Below are 16097 nucleotides of genomic sequence, written 5' to 3' on the forward strand. Positions count from 1 at the left end.
ACATGCCAGCCTCAAGCAAATCCTCTGAAAAAACTCCAGCTAACCCACCACACGTTCACGAGTGATGATGAAACTGGTTTCGACCATGTTTCCACCGGGTCCCAAAACCCCTCGCAGTCAGATAGGGAGCCTTCTCTCAGTGTGTACCCCGCTCAGGTTCCCGGAAGCCGGAGGGGGCCCAATGCTGACTCCGTGAGTTCTGCGGGCAGGTCTCAGAGCGTGGGGGGGTAGGAGTGAAGTTCTGAGAACCAAATGGTCCCGGTCCTACCCCTCCTCCTTCCAGACACCTGATCTAGGGAAAGTCATCTCACCTGCCAAGCCTCAGTTTTCTCGTCTGAAAATGGGCACAGCGGTGGTACCTGCCTCACAGGGTTGTGGCAGGGATGCAATGAAATGCGTAACGTGCTTATTTAATAGTGTCCCCTGGCAAGTGTCAAGTATCACTGCTATTCACGTTCTAGGAGGCTTACTTCTTAATTGACTAAAACAGTTTATAGTACCGTGTTTATTACACCAGATCGCAGGTATAACGCATCGATCATGTTTTCTATGATACTTTCATGGTAGCGCTCGGCTGAATTATCTCCAGCAGCAGTAAAATATTGGCGATAGCTTTAAGAAGACTTTCAAATTAAATGAACAAAATAAAAATCAATGTTGGATGATTATAGATGAAACAGGTTCAAGAGAAAATTAAGACAGCATCATTAAAAAGCAACCACTCTGAATAAAATAACCATTTTTTAAAAAGTTATTACTGTTACTGTTCGATCCAGAACACCTGGTCTCTTCTCCCTGACACACCCAATTCCCACACTCGCCCTACGCTTCTCTGGGAATCCTCAGTCACTCCTTTGGTTGACCTTTGCCCTGTGCTCCCTCCAGGCAACTCTCACCACCCCAGGGTCTCACTGTCACAGAGAACAACACTGGTCACTTCGCTAATCAACACAAGCTGTTCCTGGAATACCCATGTCTAATTCCTCCACTGAACATGCACAAAACTCCCGAGCTGGCCACTTCTATCCAACTTTATTTCTCAGGATCCCCCCGCACCCCAGGCCAACTGTCACTCTCACGTGCCCCCTGAAAGGCAGGATGGTGGAGCAGATGGGGCAGACCCGAGTCTGCATCCCAGGTCTGCCTCCGACTGGCTCCGCGGTCTCCAACAAGCTGTTTGTATAAGTCACACAAACATCACATATACAAAAGTTGCCAGACAAGACTGTACACGCTGAATGCACTGGTGTGAAGCTCGGGGACGGACAAGACTACTGGATGCTAATGAAGGTCAGGAGAGCAGGTACCCCTGGGGTTGAGGACACGGGGAGGGCTGGCCTACTTCTTGATTTGAGTGCTGGTTACACAGATGTGTTTAGTTGGCAAAAATTCACTGAGCGGTACAGTATCTGTGCATATTTCTGGATATATATTTAAATAACATTTACTAAAAAAAAAAAAAAAGCAATGAAGGACAATCTGGGCCTCAGTTTCATCATCTGTAAAATGGGAGGTACTGGGGAGATAATAGACCTACTGCAGAGGTCTCTGCCCGTGCTGCTTCTCCTTTCCCTTCCTGCCCTAAATTCTATCCACCTCGCCTGAAGGTCGTGAACTAGGTGCCCATCCTGAGGTCAGCTCCAGGACTTCATTTAAGATGAATGATAAAGTTTTGGAGATCAGCGGCACAGCAACGTAAATATACTTAGCACCACGGAACTGTATACTTAAAAACGGTGAAGATGATAAATTTTACATTGTGTGTATTTTACCACAATTAGAAAAAAAAAAAAAAGAGATGAACTATAAGGGAATATTCTAATCCTGAAGATGAATCTATAAAGCCCCAGAGTTAGTGACTTGTGAGAAAGGCACCAAGTTGCACCCTGGGGCTTCTATGTTTCAAAACGCTTGCCTTGAGGCACGGAAAAAATGAATAAATAGCAATAGCTGTTAAAAGAGAACACAGGATACACATTTTTATGTATTTGGAAAAATATGTTGAAACACGCAGGGATTTAGACAAAGAGTAGGAAAAGGAGCCACGGACAACAGCAATTATTGTTCTGAGAAGCAGAAATCCTGATGCTTTTCTTTTTCTATTTTTCTACACTTTGAATATTTTAGATTCATATTTCCTAATCATAAAACTAAATGACAATAAATAACTTTTATCTAGGCTTCATGGTCTAGCTGCTCCCCTTTGTGAAGTGGCTTTTTAGCCCAGTTTTATTGTGTGTCTCTGTGGATTCCTGTGTTTCTAAGAGACACCACCGCCCCTCTTCCCTACATGGAAATATCTAGGTTTCAGCCCTTTTTCCTGCTGAGCTTAAATCAAGCCCCAGAATCCTTCTCAATACAGTGTCCAGGCAGTCCCATCCCTAATTACACTCGCCCTCCCTCCTCTTTTCCCTTCATTGTTTCCCAGAGCTCGTCCTCATCCCCCTGGACACAAGTGCAGGATGGGGCAGGGGGACGTCTTGGTTCTAAGCAGAGGGGATGAGAGGTTCAACAACCACACTTGCGACTGACCACCTCTCAGGTGACACCACCCCTCTCCCTTTGGCTGAAAGCTCACTCTTCTTTTTTTTTTTTTTTTAATAAATCTATTTATTTATTTTTGGCACGTTGGGTCTTCGTTGCTGCGTGCAGGCTTTCTCTAGTTACGGTGAGCGGGGGCTACTCTTTGTTGCGAAGCACGGGCTCTAGGCACGTGGGCTTCAGTAGTTGTGGCACACGGGCTTCAGCAGTTGTGGCGCACAGGCTTAGTTGCTTTGCAGCATGTGGGATCTTCCCGGACCAGGGCTCGAACCCATGTCCCCTGCATTGGCAGGCGGATTCTTAACCACTGTGCCACCAGGCAAGTCCCCACGAAAGCTCACTCTTGACTCAGTTCCAAATCAAGGCCACCTCTTTCCAAGCCAAGGAACCGCCAAGCATGGGTTCCTACAGAGCGTGACCCAGAATGGCTTCCACATGACGGTTAATATCAACCTAATTCCAGAATCCGGGCACTCAGAGGGGACGCACCTCTGTCCACGTGCAAGAAAGCAACTTCAGGGACTTCCCTGGTGGCGCAGTGGTTAAGGATCCGCCTGCCAATGCAGGGGACATGGGTTCGAGCCCTGGTCTGGGAAGATCCCACATGCCGCACAGCAAGTAAGCCCGTGCACCACAACTACCGAGCCTGCGCTCTAGAGCCCGCGAGCCACAACTACTGAGCTCACATGCCACAACTACTGAAGCTCGCGTGCCTAGAGCCCGTGCTCCGCAACAAGAGAAGCCACAGCAATGAGAAGCCTGTGCATTGCAACTAAGAGTAGCCCCCGCTCGCCGCAACTAGAGAAAGACTGTGTGCAGCAATGCAGTCATAAATAAATAAATAAATAAATATATTAAAAAGAAGAAAAAAGAAAGCAACACCAGCAACAAGGTTGGGGAGCACCTTCCAAGCGCCTTCATCCTCCAACAGGTTCGAGGAACCAGTTATTTCACGGAACCTGGTCTCTCCTATGTGTAATATGAAAGTAACTAACAGGTACCTGATTTCAGAATTTTTACAGGGAAATTCATCTTTGCGTTGGCCAATTATAGCTGCACTGCAGACCTTGCGGTAGGGGTGCTTTGAGTCCCTGCCCACGAGCGTATCCTGCACAGGATCCACTTCCGTTGATCCAGAAGTGCCTGGGACACTGCAGACACGAGGTCCCTCATCGCTGAGGTTCTCTGGCCCTCGGGTGGCACGACTCTGGGGGAGACACAGATTGACTTCGAGTCCCTGCTCAAGCGTACGATTTCTTATCACTGCAAGAGCTTGTTAGCCCACGGAGAGTGTGGGACCATCTGAGTAATTTATTGGATGGAGGGGGAGGTGGACATCAGGGTCCAACACTGGCCACTGGGAGTATCCTGAAAACTCAAGGACATATGACTACAGTGCATTTACTATGAATTCTGCTCAGAGGTGAAAGGTGTGAAGTAAAAACGTACCTTACCGAAAGTCAATGACACTGATGGAAATAATAATAACTGTACTATTAGTAACAGATTAAGGGCTTTGATGTGCCAGACATGGTACTAGGAAATTCACATCTGATCTCATTCTTGTTAATTTTAGCAGATACTAAGGGCTAGCTCTGCTTAGGAGAGACAGAACTTACTAAGGCTGTGGGAACAACAACAAAAACAACAACAACAAAACTTGTCCGTGATATGCCATGAGCAAAAGTGATAAAAATACATAAGAAGCACAGAAACCCATCATGAGAAACACCTACAAGAAAGTTAAACACACTGGAAATTATATGCACATGAGACTTGGAGACCCCAATTAGCTGTGTGACTTTGGGAAAGTTACTTGACCTCTCTGTACCTCGGTTCCTTGATCTTTAAAAGGAAGGCGTTTAACTTTACAACACTATGAATCTACAATAACTGAAACAGTACAGCGCTGGAGCAAGGATAGTAAATCAGTAGCAACTAACAGAAAGCCTAAAGGAGACTTCAGCACATATTTGAGATTTTTAGCATACGATATAGGGATATTTTAAAGCAGTGGAAAAGGGAACATTATTCATTGAATAATACTGGACAATCAGTTAACTATTTGGAGGGAAAGAACAGCCTCACACCTTATACCAAAAATTAACTCTAGTTTAATTTTACAGTTATATGTTAAAAAACAAACAAACAACAATGGGGAATGTCTGCTCAATCTTGAAATTTGGAAGAACTTTTATAAACCACTAAGACAGTTCATTAACAAGCCATGGATTAAGACACTGAGATCCAACCACAGAAAAATGTGAAACTTCTATATGTCAGTAAATACCTCACACGAAATGAAGAAGCCAGAGAAAAAGATAAGTGGGCAGGGGTAACAATTGCTACATATCTGATTTGAAAAAAGATTAATAATTTTTCTATATGAAAAATGAAACCCTTATAAACTACTTTTTTTAAAAAAGGCATATACTCCAATTAAAAATAAAACATAAGGAATCTAAACAATGCACAACAGAAATGCAAATAGTTAATAACAAACTCATGAAGCGAGGGGAGTGAATGAGATTTAAGGTAGCCAATCCTTACAGAGGGTACCACGCGAGGTTCGTGCTCCTTAAGAGTTCAGAGTTCACTATCATCAGGCATGTGTGGCCTTGCTTGTGTGGTCAAAAGGGTGCATTCCTGAAAGTCCTGGCCAAGAGACACAGCTGACCACAGGCTGCCCGGGACGTGCCCAGGTGCAGGAATCCTGACAGAGACAGGCACCCCAGCCCCAGCCTGGTGGAGATAGACAGACCCACGTAAGGCGGGCAGTGGAGCTGTGAGCGGAGCTTCCACGGGACCCCTCTCCTGCTCTGCCTCGAATGAGACAGCAGGAAAAAGAAAACGCTCGTCTCCAGGATCTTCCTTCCCCCTCTGGCTGCCCAGAGGATGCCCCCATGCTCAAGGTTGATGGCGGGGGGGGGGGGGTGGGGGTGGGGGGGGGGGGTGGGGGGGGGCCTCCCTGCCTTCAAACTAGCACTTCCCTGCTGTCCCGCACTGGCTCAGCCCCAGCTCATGCTCTGGAGAACCTTCAGCTGCAGCCCCTTGATTTTAAAGATGAAGCACAGAATGATAATATAAATAACAGAAGCTGTCACTTAGTGAGTAACTATCACTTCGTGAATGCCTACTACATACTTAGTAGGCAGACTTCACTCCAATGAGCAAAGTGAGGCTCTGCGAAGTTAAATAGATTCACTTCTTCACTCATTCATTCACTCAGAAGGTATTTATCGAGCATCTACAAGCACAGAGCCCTGTTCTGAATGCTGGGTATACAGCAGTGGGGGGAGAGAAGACAAACGAAAGTCCCTGCCTTTCTAACAGGAGGGGAAAACAAACAAAACGGATAACAAATGCATAGTCTGTTAGATTATGGCAAGTGCTAAGGAGAAAAAATAAGGCAGAGAACGAGAAGTAAGCTAAAATATTGCGGCGGTGGGGTGGGTGTCAACATCTTAGACGGGATAGTCGAGGAAACATGATTAGGTGACTTCTGGGTAAAGATCAAAAAGAAGTGAGGGAGCTGGCGGTGTGGATAGTTAGTCCAAGATGCAAACAGAGGGACCAGCCAGGGCAAAAGCCTCCAGGTGCATCGCCGGGCGTGTCCACGGCGGCAGCCCAGGTCAGCCCCAGTGGAAGCAATGAGGTGAGCTCGCAGGCCACACTGCCTTTGCTGACGGCCCGGGAGGCCACGTGGTGCGCCCAAGGTCACACGGTTAATCATTGAGAGACCAGCCAGACGTGGATGGCACTACGGAAAAAGGGCATGGAGCTCGGCACTGGATGCCCCACCTCCACCCTCCTTCATGGGCTGGGGGTGAAAAGCCCTGGGACCTGCCGACCCACCTCCCACCCACCTCATAGTACTGGGTCCCAGAGCATCACCTCCCCCTTCCTCTGGCCCCGGGGAAGCTTCTCCTGACTCAGCCACTGGACAAGCGGAGGGGGCCTCCTTCGATCTGCAGGACTGAGCTGAGGACAGCCAGCCCCGGTCCCTGGGGAAGCACAGGGCTATTTGTGGGATTTAAAGGGTACTTGAAGAGACTGCGAGTAAAGCCCAGTGGTTCATCTGTTGGGCTCAATTTATTGGTCTGCCAGGAGAGGTCATTTAGGAACTTTTTCAAAATTGGTGACGGTTGACATTCTTGAAGACACTTATATGTACGCAATGGCCTGCTGCACAAGCATGCACTCACACCACACGCTCTCCTGCCAAACGCACATCTAAATGTGAACACCCTGTGCTTGTTCTTCTCTGCCATCTAATTACGAAGGTGTCTGCAGTTAGCAGGAAGACGGGCAGGGCAGAACAGACTCTTGAGGCCGAAGACTGCGGTCTGGAAGCCAGCTCGCACAGGCATGAGCTGCACGCCCTCGGGCTCCTAACTTCCTTAGCTGTCCTGGCCTCAGTTTCCTCATCTGGAGCTCACCAGCTTACTGTGAAAGCCACAGGTAACGTAAGTAAAGTACCCAGGGTTGTGCCTGACAGAGGTGGAGATCCACGAAATGGAAGCTATCCAATCACGGTATGGTTTTAGAACTACTTGCAGTGCAATCGTTTCATTTTAGAGGACAAACCAGACCCACGTAAGCAAATTTATAAGCTATTTCTAAATACAAATGGCAACAGAGGTGAGATAATCAACAACTAGCCCCAACTAGTAATTTGCAACAGAAATGAATGTTTCTTAGTCAATAATCTGGTTTTTTTTTTTTTCCTTTCCTGGCTGTGGCATGGTTTGAATCAGCCAGTCTGGGAAAAGCCACGACATGGTTTTTGAGCTCTTGAAATCAGTTAACTTGGAAGGAGAGGAAACGATTCCTGAACCCAATAAACCCAGTTCTCCAAGCGAAGGTTGGACTGCGAACCTGAGCTTGACTATATTTGCAAAGGCCCTGTCTCCAAATAAGGTCACATTCCCAGGTACTGGAGGTTAGGACGTGAACAGATCTTTTTCAGGGACGCAATCCAACTCACGACAGTGGTAATGGTATTAGAGCAAGCTGACATCAGCCAGTGGCTAATGTCCCAAGTTCAACACTTAGAAGGGACGTGAGTGGGTAAATGTGCCGGGTGCCAGGTTCAGCTTTTCCACTTACTAACCCGGAGGTGTTAGGATAAAACATTTAATGCAGGAGTTGTAATGCTAAATAAGGTAACGTATATGTAAAGGAGGGCACAGTGCCGGCACTCAATCCCACCTAGAGATGCCCTTATGGGTAGTGACTGGAGGAGGCTCCTGGCTCCATCGCTGGGTAACATCAACATCTCCTGGTGACACAGACGTCTTGGAGGTAGCAGTCACATAGGCCCCGGCTCAGGGAGAGCCGTGGGAGGGAGGCGGGGCGGGAGAGGCTCTGCTCTGTTCTCGGGGGAAGGAGGCTTTTGTGAGCAGAAGGCAGGAGGTTCTAGAGGATTGTCAGGGTGTCAGCTGCAGAAGGTGCTGCTGGGGGAGCCGCTGACTCAGACGGGCCGCACCGATCCCACCAAAGAGGAATACTCCCACCTAGAGAAATCTGTTTGACTTTAGGAAAGTACAGGTTACAGTGATACTACACACCCCACCTTCCCGCTCAGCAGACGGGAGAATGAGTAACAGGAAATCCATCAAGGTCGCTAAGGGATCTGCCATTTTCGCTGGGATTTTTCACCCCAAAGCGGGGTCCAGTTCACATCGTATTTGCTTGGGGTGATGTATGATCAGAATCCCCCAGAAAGGAGTTTCCAACATCCTAACACATGGGTCCCGGGTAAGCACGCATCGGGATCAGTGAGTCTCCTTGACACTAAACGAGGTTAATTTCCCTCTGGCCTTAAATGGAACAATTTATCTACCAAGAACACTGGATGGAAGCGGGACTCTCTAAGAAGGTTTTCAGGAAACGGTGATGGTCTTACCGTCCCTGGCCAAAAAGTCCTGCACCCCTAACCCAGATCCTTGTACAAAGGTTTTCAGATGACCCCACGCGTTAACCAGCCTATCAGTTTCCGGAGGCTGCTGCAGCGGACATCTATAACTTGGTGACTTAAAACAACACAAATGTATTCTCTTACAGTTCTGGAGGCCAGAAGTCCAAAATAGGTCTCAGAGGGCCCAAACCAAGGTGTCGGCAGGGCTGCACTCCTTCTGGAGGCTCAGGGGGGAGACTGTCTGCTGGCCTTTTCCAGCTTCTAGAGGCGCTCACGCTCCTTGTCTTGTGGCCCCTTCCCCCATCTGCAAAGCTGGTGGCAGCATCACTCTCACCTCTGCTCTGTTCTCACAGTCTCCACCTCTGACCCTGTCTCTTCTGCCTCCCCCTTCTCTTACAAGTATCCCTGTGACTACACAGAACCCATCTGGATAACCCAGGATACCTTCTCCATCACAAGATCCTTAACTCAATCACATCTCAGAGTCCCTTTTGCCATGTCAGGTCACATAGTCACAGGTTCTGGGGGTTAGGATGTGGAAATCTCTGGGGGGCATTAGTCTGTCCTACTGCCCCATATAAATGCTGTCCCAGTGCCCCTTGGAGGGCCGTTAGGCCCTGCCTAATCTGCCTGCTGACCCCTCCAGAGCTGTATCTCCCATCTGACCTCACACCTGGTGGCCTGAGGTTCACTCAGCGCCCCCGGCACAGCTCACCTGTCTTCCTCCATCAGGGAAAACCAGATGCCCACTCTCTCCCATCACCCTCCCTCACTGGGCCCATCCCGAGACAGTGTTAAGATGCAGCTTCTGGGGCTTCCCTGGTGGCGCAGTGGTTGAGAGTCCACCTGCCAATGCAGGGGACATGGGTTGGAGCCCTGATCTGGGAAGATCTAACATGCCGCGGAGCAACTGAGCCCGTGTGTCGCAACTACTGAAGCCCGAATGCCTAGAGCCTGTGCTCCGCAACAAGAGAAGCCACCGCAATGAGAAGCCTGCACGCTGCAACAAACAGTAGGCCCTGCTCGCCACAACTAGAGAAAGCCTGTGTGTAGCAGTGAAGACCCAACGCAGCCAAAAATTTTTAAAAAATAAATTAAAAAGAAAACAAAATGAAAGAAGAAAAATGTTGAAAGGCTCTTACAGTGGATACTCATACATTCACCAGTTAGATGCTACAAAGCACATTTTACGACTCCTGCTTTTTCAGCTCTCTATCCATTCTTCTAGCCATCCACCAGGCCTCGGTATTAGTGTTCAATAATATTTTTGTGTGTGTGTGGTACGCGGGTCTCTCACTGTTGTGGCCTTTCCCGTTGCGGAGCACAGGCTCCGGACACGCAGGCTCAGCGGCCATGCCTCACGGGCCTAGCCGCTCCGCGGCATGTGGGATCTTCCTGGACCGGGGCACGAACCCGTGTCCCCTGCATCGGCAGGCGGACTCTCAACCACTGCGCCACCAGGGAAGCCCAATAATAATATTTTAACACGCAGGCCATAAAGCCAAAGTTTCTCAAACAACACAGCCCGGCCTTCCCCACCACAGCTCTTCACCAAGCCAGGGCCGTCTGCAAACCTACCTCCCCGACTCCGGCCACCACCACCACCCCAGGCCCCATCACCTTGCTCCCTCCACCGCCACGCCCCCGCCCCCAGTCCCACTTTGGGCTGATGAGCTGGAGAATGGAGATGTCGTGAAGTGGGCAAAAACTAAGGAAATACGTTCCTCTTCGCGCTCAGACCCGTCTGGCCTTGCGCTGTCCGAACTGTACCATCACCCTGCAGGCTGCGTCCTCCAGTGGAACCAGTCCCAAGGCTGCAGGGCGCACGCCCCTGTGTGCTCACTCCTGGGAGCCCAGACGGACTCAAAACATGTCCAGAGCCATCCCGGAAACAGACAATTCCCATAATTATGAAGTGAAATTTCTCTTCTCAGTTTTGTGGGGTAGGGAGCGGCTGAAAATCATTGAGGGCCCAGGATGCCTGACCACCCCTCCAAAGAAACTCTGATTCTCCTCCACGGAGCTGCCTGGAAGCAATAGAGTAAACCTACTCCGTCTGGTGGGCTGGATCCTGCACTGTGGGACCTGCAGTGGGAGAGGGGGTACCTCCTGAGAAGAGGGGGCCTGTGTGTACTCGTGGGCAGGGGAAGATGCTCAGGCCTCTTAACCTTTTTTGTGCCTTGGAGCCCTTGGCTGTCTGGTGACTCTGGACCTCTTCTTAGAATAAACTTTTTATTTTTTATTTTATTATTTTTAAAATGTACACCTTTACTTTATTTTTTGGCCACACCGTGCGGCATGCAGGATCTTAGTTTCCCGACCACGGATCGAACCCATGCCCACTGCGATGAAAGCGTGGAAGCCAGTGGACCGCCAGGGAAGTCCCAGAATAAACTTTTGAAATGGACAAAAGAAATTCATAGGATCGCAAGAGAACCTAGTGACATATGGATCACAGTGAAATATGGTTATCAAAATATTTCTTAAAATTTGTGATAGAGCAAAAGATAACTTCTTTACTGCATTAAATAACAAGATCTAGCCGTAGGAGTAGTGACAAAGATAACGATATTCCAAGATATCTACAATGGCAGGAACGGTATCTGAAAACATCTGGGATTTCTGTTAGTGACTGTGTCACAGGTACTGCTAACATTGCTGCCGCAGCAGCAATGACTGTCTACAGTCATTCTCGAAGGAAATGCTGCATGTCAGTTACAGGTCAGTGACAATAAAAAGCTGTCATTTTTTTTTTTCTATATCCAGGTTCACAGATACCCTGAATTCTATCCATAGGCCTGAGGATAAGAACTCCTGGAAGTTAGGAGTTTTCCTTTTTGTTCCTTTTATTTTATTCCTGATGATAAAATGCTCCCTGCACCTACATATATACACAAACGAAGTGACAGTTGAAAGGAGAGACTCGAACAGATACTTGTACACCAACGTGCACAGCAGAGCTACTCCCATTCACTAAAAGTTGCAAACAACCCAAATGTCCACTGACAGATGAGTGGATGAACAAAATGTGGTGTGTGCACACACGTGCGTGCACACACACACACACACACACACACACACACGAGTATTATTCAGCCTTAGAAAGGAAATTCTGACATGTTACAACATGGAGGAACCTTGAGGACATTATGCTAAGTGAGATAAGCCAGACACAAAAATACAACCACTGTCTGATTCCATTCACATGAGAGACCTCGAGTAGTCAGATATCTAGAGACAGAAAGTATCACGAGCACGTGGTTACAGGGACCTGGGGGTAGGGAGAATGTGAAGTCAGGTGTTTACTAGGGACAGTTTCAGTCTGGGAAGATGAAAAGATTCTGGAGAAGGACGGTAGTGATGGTTACACAACAGTGTCAACGTACTTAATGCCTGTACACTTAAAAATGGCTGGGACGGTAAACTTTACGTTATGTATATTTGACCATGACCATAAATAAACAAATCATACATTAATTAATTAATTTAAAAAAAACAACAAACCACTCCCTGTAGAACATGGAGGGCACTGGCTCTGTGAAAAGAGCAACAGCCTCCCCTGTGGCTGGGGGCCGGGCTGCTACACAGGCCTGGGATTGCGAGCTGCCGCACCACCGTGGGCAGGTCACTTCACCTCTCTGGCTTCAATCTCCACTTCCGTAAGAGAGGGCTGTGGTCACAAGTGCAGCTGCCACGCATCAGGCACTGGGGCCGCGCTCAGCACGGTGACAGTCACGCCGCCTTGCTGAGACTTCCGTAACCCCCAGGGGTTGGAGCACTGTGCCTGTGCTCACAGGGGACTTAGCTGACCTCACCCGAGGTCACTGGCAAGGACTGGCAGGCTGGGCTGACAGAGGAGCCCCAGGTCCGGCCCTGTGGTTATCTGCCTGGTGCTCGTTTACTGTCTCTCCCACTGGGCAGCAGGCTCCAGCATGACAGACACCGTCTCTGTTCCATTTGCCACACTATCCCCAGGGCAGGCGCTCCGGAGGCGCAGTAAATACCTGCTGGGCGACTGGAAGAATCAAGTTCTGTCTGACCGCAAAACTGACTTTCCTTTTAAGCGAGGGACGGTGGCATTCACTGGGCCTGGGCTCTCAGGTCTCCACGTGGACGCTGTGATTCCCCCGGCGAGTCACAGGTCACTGTTCTCCCCGGGGCCGCCAGCAGAGGTGGGGCTGGAGGGAGCCACAGTTAGAGGGGCTGAAAAATCCACGTACCTGCTGGTGGCTGCCCACGTACCGGCACACGTACCACACACACCTGGCGAAAACACCGATGACTCAGAAACCAGGAGCTGCGAGTTTCTGCCAGTGTGCAAGGGGGTGGCTTTTGGTTCAAGGGGTCCCGACGCCTGGGAGACAGCCGAGGGGTGAGGTCAGCCTTACGGCCATGCTCCCTGGATGAGGGAGCTGCGCCTGAGCTAAAGGTCAGGGTTCCCTGAGGGTGACTCAGTGCAGGAGGCAACTCGGGGTGCTCAGCAGAGCGGCGCCGGCACCCAAGGCTGCCTTTGCCACCTCGCGGCCGGGGCCTCCAACCAGGGGGTGAGGGTGGTCAGGGAAATGGGCACAGCGCTCTCCCAACAAAAGCACCGTCATCGCATTTCCTTTTCAGACGGCACTCTAGGCCACAGGGCTCTTTCAGGGAGGGGGTTGGCAGTGACCTAGATTAGGCAAACACAGCTGAGCTGGGTGACTCGGGAACCTGAATTCGTCAGACTGCATTCGTCAGCTGCTGGGCCAGGGACGTGAGGGACGCCCTGCCTTTGGAGTCCCACCAACATGGGGGCAGGTGGGGTTATGAAGCCCACCTTGCAGCCGAGTGACCACGGGCTCCAGGTCCCCCTCTGTAAGACAAGGTTTATCTGCACAAGATGGCAAACACAGGGTTACTGTGCAGCAGGGAAAAGAAGTGAGCGAAACAGGAACCAACAGACACAGATCCCAAACCCGGGAGCAAATGGCGCAGGGGGGAAAAGCCAAGTTGTAAGCACATTTTAAAAACATACGCAAAGCAATGCTACACACTGTTTATGGTTACATGTGTGTGTAAAAGTATTTAAATGGAAATTAATGGAAAGATCTACACCAAATTCGTAATAAAGGGCAGCTGGAGGCAGGTGCTGAGCTACAGGTCAAGGTAATTATTCAGTTTTTCAATGTTGTCTTATTCCTTTTACTTAAAAAGGCAAAGCAAAGAGGATAAAATATAAACAATGGTCAATTATGGGCGGTAGAAATGTGTTTTCTGATATTAGTCTTTGACGCTTTCTGTTTGATTATTGGCTAACCTGAAAGGCATCTTGATAGATCCGTATGTGGTCAAGCAATGAATCCTACTGCTTGTATATGTATCCTACGTTTTGTTTTTCTTTTTTAATTCTCAAAATTCAAAAAGAAGAAGTCTCAGGCTCCCCTGGTGGCACAGTGGTTGAGAAGCCGCCTGCCAGTGCAGGGGACACGGGTTCAATCCCTGGTCCGGGAAGATCCCACGTGTCTCGGAGCAACTAAGCCCATGTGCCCCAACTTCTGACCCTGCGCTCTAGAGCCGGCGAGCCACAACTACTGAGCCCGCGTGCCGCAACTACTGAAGCCCACACGCCTAGGGACCGTGCCGCGCAACAAGAGAGGCCACTGCAATGAGAAGCCCGCGCACCGCAACGAAGAGTAGCCCCTGCTCGCCTCAACTAGAGAAAGCCCACGTTCAGCAACGAAGACCCAACGCAGCCAAAAATAAATAAATAAAATAAATAAATTAAAAAAAAAAAGAAGTCTCCCAGAGTACGCAGTGTTCATTCAAAGTGCTCACTAAACTGCAGTCCTCCCAAAAAGAACCCAGAGTCGGGCGCTCCCCGGCTCAGCTCGTAGGCACTCCTCTGACCTCTGGCTACTTCAGGTGAAAAGAGTTGGTCCGCTCGGCCCTGGGCCCTGCCACGAGGCCATGTTCCTGGGACAGGCACTTAAGGAGCTCTGGGTGTCCCGCAGTGGAGGCACCAGCACTGAGCCCTCCATCCCGCCCGTTTCAATCCAGGTATGGCCACCTGGAACACGGCTCTGATGGCAGGGTCCGATCCACCAATCACACCCCAGGAAACCCAGTGACGGCACCGACCGCCAATCGGAACGCCTGCCCGGCATGAGCGAATCGTGTTGCCACACCAGGTTGACAGGATTTCAGCTCGAGGCAAAGACATTTCCTTTCTCTTGGGAAGCCTTTATCAAGGTGGATGTGCAATTTATGGACGGCGTTGTCCAACAATGAAACCAGCAGCCCCCGTGTCCGCCCACACTTAGCTCCTAAATTTCAGATTTCCTCTTAAATTGTAACAGTGCCTCTTGAATCCTGCTTACTCACTCTCCCTCCCTCATCTCTAGATAAAAAAGAAATGACATTCTGTATGCTATGTCTCACTGTATCATCTGCTTGCCTTTCTACGGAGAACTCCTAGCTGTAAGATTTCAGATGCCAGAAGGGAAAAGAAACACTCAGGATACTTTATTCCTTTCCCTGATCGTAGCCAACCCCCAAGTGAAGAAAAGGATCACGTGCTGGACAACCCGTGACCCCCATACCGTGGCCATGCTGAAATCTGGATGCAAGGTACCGCAGGAGTTTTACAAACCATCTGGTTTCTCCTGCAAGTAAAGGCGGACTCGGATGGGAAAATACGGACTTGGAACTTGCATGGTTCTCTGGTTTACTCCAGGGAACCACCAGGAGGGGCTTTTTGGATCAGCTCCCCACAGACCCCACCTGCTACTTTCAGGGTCCACATGAAGCCCCCTCCCCAGCTGAGGTGCCCCAGACATTCAGGGCCCTCCCCTTCTGGAGGCAGAAACACCCCTGTACAGCCCAGTCCTTCCAAGAAGCAGCACTGACGTTTTGCGGCGGGGAGGCGACCTCAGCAGTAACCATTTTACACAGCAGAGCGGCAGTGGGGGCAGCTCGTGTTGTGCTGTTCAGGGGGGCGGCGAATGCAGAGCCACCGGATAACTAAAACCTCTGCTGTCTTCCTGCCACTGCCGACCATCACCATAGGAACCACATCCTGCTGCTACCATGGCAACTGCACAGTACCATCCGCTCAGCAAGCAATGATGCAGAGGCCACTCGGGAAGGCTTGCTGCAAAAGGTCTTGGGGCTGACAGTGTCCTGCGGTCCACAGTCACGGGCACCGGGAAGTGACAGAAGCCTTCCGAAACGATTAGAGCGGGGTTTAAAAGCCCTCATCCTGCTCCTCAAGAATTCATTTACCCCCAAATTAAATCCTTTCTAAAGTACATTCCTGTTCCTGAGCTGCAGAAATCTCCAGAGTAAAATACATAAGAAAAGAACCCTACAGGTACTTCTTTCCACACGTGGCCACAGCTCAAATGGAGAGAGCAGGCTGTGACACCAAGGGGCTTCCACAGTAGGACCACAAGCTCCCGACAGGAGCCCCTACAGCAGACTCGGCACTTGGGAGAGGCCCTTCCAAAAGCAGCATCTGATTTCATCCTCACAACCCTGCTCATAAATTGAAGGTCCCACTTCCTACCCATATTTTACAGAGGAATGAGGCTCAGAGAGGTTAAGTGACATGTCCAAGGTCACAGAGCACACTGGGCAGGGCTGTCTGAATCTGACTCTCAGGCCC

At 49.7% G+C, this 16097-nt stretch overlaps 1 protein-coding gene and 1 long non-coding RNA gene across 2 annotated transcripts in view; both read right to left on the reverse strand.

Moving 5' to 3' along the window:
• Positions 1-5487, reverse strand: part of LOC141277187 (uncharacterized) — a 32728-nt gene extending 27241 nt beyond the window's left edge. The window contains exon 1 of the long non-coding RNA XR_012328155.1: positions 1-5487. This exon is cut by the window's left edge and continues 24845 nt beyond it. This is a non-coding gene — a long non-coding RNA (uncharacterized lncRNA).
• CMIP (c-Maf inducing protein) overlaps positions 1-16097 on the reverse strand; it is a 237231-nt gene that overhangs the window by 155240 nt on the left and 65894 nt on the right. The window lies entirely within an intron of this gene.

This window comes from Tursiops truncatus, chromosome 19, assembly GCF_011762595.2.
Source record: "Tursiops truncatus isolate mTurTru1 chromosome 19, mTurTru1.mat.Y, whole genome shotgun sequence".
Taxonomy (NCBI): domain Eukaryota; kingdom Metazoa; phylum Chordata; class Mammalia; order Artiodactyla; family Delphinidae; genus Tursiops; species Tursiops truncatus.